The sequence below is a fragment of the Charadrius vociferus genome, unplaced genomic scaffold, assembly GCF_000708025.1.
Source record: "Charadrius vociferus isolate BGI_N301 unplaced genomic scaffold, ASM70802v2 scaffold375, whole genome shotgun sequence".
In the NCBI taxonomy this organism is placed as follows: domain Eukaryota; kingdom Metazoa; phylum Chordata; class Aves; order Charadriiformes; family Charadriidae; genus Charadrius; species Charadrius vociferus.
Window position 1 is genome coordinate 1,352,009 of NW_009648440.1, and position 8,482 is coordinate 1,360,490.

The following is an 8,482-nucleotide window of genomic DNA, read 5'->3' on the forward strand; positions in this document are numbered from 1 at the left end:
CTGGTCTGGACATTCTGGCTGGTTTGTTGAGCTTAAAGGGTTCATATTCTACCTGGAGGTCTTTACAAGCAGAGTTCTTCAGGGATCTATTCTGGCAATTTAATGTCTTTGTCAGTGATGTGAAAGTGGAGGCAGTACACACTCTCACCAAGGTTGCAGCTGACACTGAACTGGGGAGAGCAATTGACACACTCCAGGGCAGGGTGGCCACACAGAGGGACCTGGGCAGCTGGAGGAATGGGCCAACAGGAACCTTGTGAAATTTGACAGGGACAAATGTGAAGTCGTGCAACTGGGGTGAAGCAGCTCCTTGCAACACTAAGGAGCTGTTGGTGAGCTCTGCAGGAAAGGACATAGGGGTGCTGCTGAGCAGTAGGCTAAACAGGAGCCAGTAGTGTGCTCTGGCCACAAGGAAGGCCAAGAGCTTGGTGCAGCCTGGGCTGTATCAACAGGAGCACAGCCACCAGATGGAGAGGAATCGTCATTCCCCTCTATGCAGGACTCATTAAATCCATCTAGAGTTCTGCATCCTGATTACGGCACCGGTAGATAAACTTGTTGCAAAGCCACCAAGATGCTTGAGGTTTGGAGACCAGCCCTGTGAGGAGAGGCTGAGGGACCAGGCCTTGTCCAGCCTAGGGATGAGACATCTTCAGGGGAACCTAAAAGCAGCCTGTCAGTATCTATGAGCCACCAAAGCTCTTCACAGTGGTGCATGATAAGAGGACAACAGACAGCGGGCATAAATCGAAACAAGAAAAGGTCCAACCATGTATGAAGATGAACTTTTCCCCATCAGGACAGCAAGTGGTGGAACAGGCTGCTCAGTGAGGTTGTGCAGGAACCATCCTTGGAGGTTTTCAACACCTTGCTGGACAAAGGCCCGAGCATCTTTGTTATCATAGCTAAAGGGCTTTGAGCAGAAGGTTGGACTACAGACCTCCTGACGTGCCTTCCAACCCGAACCATTCTGTGATGTCATGTTAAAACTGGGAAGGGACTCTTTATTACTTAAGTTGTTCAGTACCTAGAAGCCCTGGTGTTGTCCTAGTGATAGGAGGAACTTCCCAGTGCTAGACAGTGCTCACACACGAAAGTCTGGAAAAAATTATGGTCTGATGAGATGAAGCCAGCAAAACTTTATAGCAAAGTATGTCTGACATACATGAGAGTCTCTTTGTCCTCCTGCCCAGCAACGCTGCCTAGGAGCTCCCCTTGGGTGCGGTGTCCCGTGCCATTTCCCGTATGCCCTTTGCCCAGCTCAGAGGCAGGTGTAGCAAGCCCCGAGTGCTCCTGCCTCACCACAGGCTGGCTCTTCTGGGATCCTCTTGTCTGTGTCAACAGAGCGCATTAGCTACAAAAGCACAAGAAAGCACACTGCTGTAAACAGTAGCCCAGTTCATAATTATTATTTTATTGCTTTCTTGCAGACAAAACTGGCATTTTTTCAAGGATGTGGCTAGAGTCTGTCCTGGAGGCAAGGCTATACCTGTCATGCAACTGGCAGGACTGGACTTATTCTTAATTTAAGCTCATACTACATTTAACAGAGTAGCACAGACAAGTGAAATTTCTGCTTACATTGAAGGAAATGACATGTACATCATGTCTCATAGTGTTCCACACAGAGTGGTCTTCCAGTATGTGTTTACAATGTTTTAAGGACTACCTGCGCACATTCAGTTCACTGAGACATGCGCACAAGGAGGCATTGTTACAGTAAGTTGATCTTGTTTCTTACAATGCCATTTGGAGGTGATTTCACAGGAATCCACACAGAAAATAAAACTAAGGAGAGCTGTCAGTACCTCAGTGCTGGCATAAGAGCTCAGAGCTGTGCCAACAAGGTTAACTTGAAGCAATCCTTTTTCTTCCCTGTTTCCCATCAAAGTAGGTTTATTTTTTAATTGATGTTAACCTCACTCGTTCTTATGCTGCCAAGCATGAAAAAGATGAATGTTTTTATGGAAACAGCTGGCTGTGTCCTAAAGAGACCTAAATGATCCTAACAGAAAAGTGGATCTGAACAGAAAAAGAGGAAATAAAGTGATACTTTTATTTCCTGCATCTCTGACTCAGACCTACTTACATAAAGAAGATATTGTAGGTACCCACAGACACTTCCAAATCACATGGAGAGCTGGGAAGAAAACATTAATGCAAAGTAGCCTCTTTAGCATCTTATATCATATTAGGGCCCTAATCCTCTGGTCTCTTTATCAGTCTTTTATAATTACACGGAGCAGAGAATGAGAAGGCAGAAAACTAAATGCAATTGATTCTGCTATTTGAACTACAAGGTTCGTGTAGGTGTTTGGGGGAAGGAAGCAAAGCGCACCAGCTCTTGAATGATGAGCAGCAACACTATAGCAATTATTGAGGACTGAGGAGGAGGAGAATATTCCATTGCAAGTCTGAGTGAAACTTAGGCAGCACTGGAATTTGGTCTAGACAGGAGAACAGTTCCACATTTACATCGTCATATCTTGAAAGCTGCGGTAATCACAGATGTTTCACGATCCCCAGTGGCTGCCTTGTTGTATTCTGGTCCCACTGATGACAACTACTCAAGATTTAAATGAGTTGTAGTGATGGTTTTGCTTTTGTAATGGAGGAGAATACAGTTGTAATAAAAGAGCTCCCATTTCTGTTTAACATGACTCAGCTGAGGGAAGAGAAAGGCTAACTTCGACTTCTCAGTTCTGAATTTGTCTTTAGAGCATTATGGGATGTGTGTGTGTGAGAGGAGGCTGCCTCTTTTTTCTTCTCACTTGTACTCCAAACTTTATACTAAAAAGAAATCCCTGTTAAATGATGAGAATAAAAAAACTCTTAGGAAATTTTCTCAAGCCAAGTTTTACACATTTGAAAGAGCTTTTTCAGCACAAAGCAGTTCTTAATGCTGCCTTTACCAAGTAGCCCAAGGTCCCTTTGGTGTGGGGAGCTCTTGCTGGCTGGGTGTACAAGCAAGCACAGCTGGAGCACACAACGCTGTGATAACATCTGGCGTTTATAGAGAGGGTATCTTGGTAAGGAGGTTTCCAATTCTACCAAGAGATAAATTACCCTCCATAGCCTTGGGGTTTTGGAGAACAAAATATTCCTGTAAGGATGACACCTCCACTCCTCAGCTGTGAGAAGCAGAGCTTCTGGCACAGTAAAGAACTGAATCTTTATCTTTCCTGGTTGTTATCAAAACAGTTGTGGTATGACCCACAAATTGAAGATGAAATGACAGGTCTGCTTGCAAAAACTAATGCAAGTGAGTTAATTGGCATTCTTTTTTACATATTAGATCCAATTCTCCATTGTCCTCCACCACCTGCAGCCTTTATACACCATAAAAGTTCAGCATAGGGGAGATGTGCATGAAAATCTGGTATAAAAGTCTTACTTTTCTCCATTAAGTTAGTAAAGACATTTGAGACCTTTGTAACTGCTCTGATCTGGTATTCCCTCTCACAAGTTACAAGGGGTTTTTAATTATGGTGGTAGCATTTTAATAGGGCTATCAGTGCCCCTGGGGCCAATGCCATAACCCAGTTATTTGACATGTTGGGATGACAAGCATCTGCTACAACGTGCAACCTTGCTAATGGGGAGAACCCTGGGTGTCTACAGGGCTACTGCAGCAGCTCCCACTTGACCCTTCACTCCCATTTCCAAGAATGAGGGTGCAAGCAGAAGAAAGGGATGGGTGTCAATAAAATCATTGTGCTCCTTATCCTCTTGGGCTGACAGATACCTGGGTGTAAATTAGAGTAGCCCCAGTGCGAAGCAAGTGTAAAGATCCCTTGAGAGCTTCCACTGTCCCACTTCTCATCTTGTACTGCATGTGGCTGAGCTGCACTGTGGTATCTAACACCAATTATCAAACTGTCTGAATAATGATGGGGAGATGCACCTTGCCAAAAGGTCACGTTTTATTAATCATCCTCACAAATGAATGCATTTTGCATCCGTGTCATGTGGCTGAAAAGATTTTTGACCCACTCCTAAATATTAGCCAGTCAGAGATAGCCTTGTATTGCTCAGCGCTATTAAATATCTTTCTATATGTTAACTTCTCAAGCTCCAGCAAATGTCACCTGGTGTTTATGAAACAGAATTGTGAAGTGAGCTTTTAAAGGAACAGAAATAATGTAACATTAAATTATTGACCTTGTACTGTCACTGTTGGGGTGCTCTGCTTGACGCAAGATGAAATCAAGAGCTGTGTAGAAATATTGTGTGCATGCTCTGTCAGTCATGGTGGGACCATGGTGGGAAAAGGATGTCATTTGTCTCCTCCACCTGAAGCAAAACAGCAAGGCATCCTGAAACGTTCTGTCTGAGTAGTCAGTCAGGTTTGACAAGGCTGACACATCCTTCACCACACCCTCTACTTTTGCATGGTATAGAAGGAATTGTGCAGTCCTAAGATGCATTCCCTCCCGCTGAATTCAAAGACTTTTTTTTTTTTTTTTAACCCTACCAGAAACTGGTAGCTTAATATTCCAGGGACTGTCTAAAAGGAGCACAGCAAGTGTTCAGGGACGTGGGAATGACAGCTCTTGGCAGGCAGTCCCAGGTTAGACTAGTCACGGGCTCGCACTGAGCACTTTGTGTCAGTCATTCCCTGCTCTCCCCAACCCCTCCATACACTCGCTGGGGCATATCTGCATTTTAAAACGGATTGTGCTGCAGGGCACTGTAAATCTGCCCATAATTAGGCAACAGTTTTGTGCATTTAAGATATATCTTCCCCATGACAGGGGTATCTTTGAGTACATTGTCTAAGCCCTCTCGGTTTGTTATTAATGACGTTTCAGACCATCTCTGCAGTTGCTACAGAGGTGTTGCTACTGGCACCAGCTGGTAAGCCTCTCTTCCCATGCAGAGAAGAGCTCAGACTGTGGACTCGGGAGTGTTAACTGTGAATTTTCTGGGGAGAATTCAGACTGAGTGAAGCGAGGAAGTGGAAACGCGCAGGACTGACTTCATGTCGTAGTAAACACAGGCTTTGTGAATGCTGCCACTCAGCCTAAGCTATTGCTTCCCAGGCAGCCCTTGCACAGGAGTGGTGGTGCATAGCAATCTCCTTACAAAGCCATGTAGCCAGAGTAGTGGCTTGCACGTGCAAACTTGTCCTTACTGCCCAAAACTGTAGGAGTTAGGAACAAAGGAGTCACACGCTGGTTTACCTGGATGATTTGATCTCTGTTTGGAATGCCAGACCTGATTTTTCGCAAGCTACAATAATGGAAATCAGTTACCAAGTCATATTCAGATTTGTGCTTTGAATGTCAGATGTCACTGGTTATCAGTGTGTTTCAGCTATTTTAAATTTATTTGGTTCTTCTCCATGCAAGGAAGGACATTAAAGAGAGGATGTCATTAAATAAACTTACAAGATGGCATGTGAAATAGGAGAGGTTGGCAGCTGCTGTTAAAATTTGTTAATTAACAAGCCATTGAGGCAAATTTCAGTGTGGCATTGGGAATTCAGTTCTTAAGATAAAATACAGATGTCTCCCTGGTACAGACAGGGACAAGTGCAGCTTGTTGCATTCACCTCAGGTGGTGTCCTGAATATTTAAAGACCCACTATCCAGCAGCCTAAGTCTAAAATAGAGCTTTTGGGTACACCATTTGGAGTTGGGAAGGAGCCTTTTATGAAAACCTGAAGACTTAGGCAGATTATGCCTACCCTTAGTATTATGTATAAAGAAGCTTCCCTCTGTTTATTAAAGCAGTGTTCAGGCACAACTATATCCTCTTTGTCTCCTTGGAATTGCTTTCTCCTAATATCCTCATGGTGTCTCCAATTCCAAAGGAGGTGAGTTAGAATGCACAGACCTTGGCTCTGGCTTGGTTTAAGGAGCCTGGAGAGAATATTACACCTTCTTCAGACTGACTCGCTTACAGAGGATCTCCTAAGACCCAGGCTACTTTTATGTATCCATGTCTCAAGAAGAACACCACCTTCTGATAAGATGAGCAAGAAACTCTGAATTACTGCATGTTATTCCCTCCTGCATGGAGTTTTCCTTAGGAGGAAAATGACAGTCTGCAGCTTGCACTTTACTGGACATTTGTTCTCAAAAACTCTTTGAAGTAAAAGATAGTCAAGCAACATAGGATGTGGCCTTAGGTACATCACGACTGGGTCTTTCCAGAAGTAGTGGAGCAAGGTTTAAGCAAGATCTTCCTGTTATGACGCTGATATTTTCCTGTAGTGGGTAGAATTTTAAGCAATACCCAAGTGACTTGATCCTGCTTCAAGATAACCGAGTCCATCTAGGGTAGCACCCAAATAAAATTGACTGTTGCAGCAAGTAAAAATACTTGTATTTACTTACTTCGTTTGCCCATGTACAAAACCAGTTCAGATAGGAGCACTGAGCTCTTTTCAGTATCAGTTCTGTCTTACCCTCTGCTCTTCATTTCAGTTGGGCTAATTGTGCAAGCAGGACCAGCAGAATCCACTTGCTATTTAAGTACATTTTTCTACATGTCCAGGTAACAGTGACTCATCCAGGCCTCTGGGTGTATCACACTCCTGCTGTCTCCATCAGAGATAATAGAGTGTCTCACTGAGCTGGCACACCAGTGCAAGCTGAAAGGTGGGGCTGATAGGACGTGGTGCTGAAACTCAGCAAGAACCCCAAATAAGTGTAATACTTTTGGATTTCTAAATACACATGCATATCAATGGACAGCTGTCAAAGGGACTTGCTGAAAAAATGCTTTGTGTTCATACGTCTAAATACAAGTGCCTGGCTTGAGGCATCACCACTCAAAAAATCTGACTTTTATGTACGCTGGTGACTCTAGCACAGCGATCTATATTTATGTTTGAAAAAGTTTGGATGGGAGTATCAAGGCATAAAGTTCAAGTTTCTCTCATTCTGCATCTCCCTCCTAGTCTACATCTGTTTTCTACCTTTTTACTTACTTCTCTATAGCATTAAGCCTATGTATTTGTTTTTCTTACTAATCCTGACTGCTTTTGTATTCTGCTCCCTAATGACTTTGGAATGTAATGTCAAATCATTAAATTGTGCAGATGTAATCTGTATTCAAAAAAGCACCCCAAATCCACACACACATATATATATATCTATATACACATATATATGTATGTATGTGTGTATACATACATATATGCACTGATATATAATGACTCACATTATATATAATACAGAATATATATTACAATACAGAAGTCACTGTATGACTTCAGAGATAATAGCCAACTTGCATTCTGTCTCTTTGTAGCGCTCCATACAGCTCCAGGCGGTGCCGTCAGGATGCCTTTCAGGACCAAGCAACCCCCCACATTTGCTTGGAGGAGCTCTTACACCTCCGCTACGCTGTGCCCACCACCACTGCCAGCAGCAGGGCAGGTTCTCACATAACTTATACCATGGTGCTCCTGTAGAGCCCCAGCAGTTTCAGTGGCACTGGGGAGAATTGCTCTCATTCGATTTTCTCAAGTAGTTCAGAAAGTCTTGTCCTTCTGGTGTGTTTGTGTAGTTGCTGTTTACCATCCTGTGGCCTATCACTTGCATTTAAAATACCAGGAAAATGATCAGTGCAGAAAAAAAACAGAAATGGATGCAGGAATTTATGGATGGCATGGGCTGCTGGTGATCTCCCGCAAGTGTAAAAAACTTACAGCACATGTGTTGTCACTAAGCGTCAGATGACTGGAGAAGAGAAGGCTCCAGGGAGCCCTTATAGCGGCCTTCCAGTACCTAAAGGGGTCCTACAGGAGAGCTGGGGAAGGACTTTTTGCTAGGGCATGTAGTGACAGGACGAGGGGGAATGGCTTTAAATTGGAAGAGAGAAGGCTTAGATTAAACATTAAGAAGAAATTTTTCACTTTGAGGGTTGTAAGGCACTGGAACAGGTTGCCCAGAGAAGTTGTGGAGGCCCCATCCCTGGAGGTGTTCAAGGCCAGGCTGGTTGTGGCCTTGGGCAACCTGGTCTAGTGGGAGATGTCCCTGCCCATGGCAGGGGGGGTTGGGACTCTATGATCTTCAAGGTCCCTTCCAACCTAAACCATTCTATGATTCTGACTGATAGAGCTGGCTTCTGGACTGCACTTTGGGATGAAAGCTGCGGGATTATTGCAGAAAAGATTGGCAGGGTTATCGACAAGTGACTGCTGCTTCTTAAAATCTGACCCTCTCTTCTCTTTGTCTTCCAACACCGTGGGCAAGCGGCCAGACCCCCTGAGGCACTGCCACCGAGTGTAGCTAAGAAATTGTCCTCAGTCAACCCTTGAGACTAACCCAGGGGTCAATGGCTGGTAAGGAAGGCACCACCGGGCCTCCTACAGCAAACTGCCTTCACTCACACCCTGCGTGCACACAAATGTATTGAAACATTTTTGTCTCTAGCATCTAGCTTATTTTATTTTTTTTTATTTTTTTTAAGAGTGGAGCTTAACTTTCCGAGCACTAGAAGGCAGGAAAAAAGAAAAAAACTAAGGGGG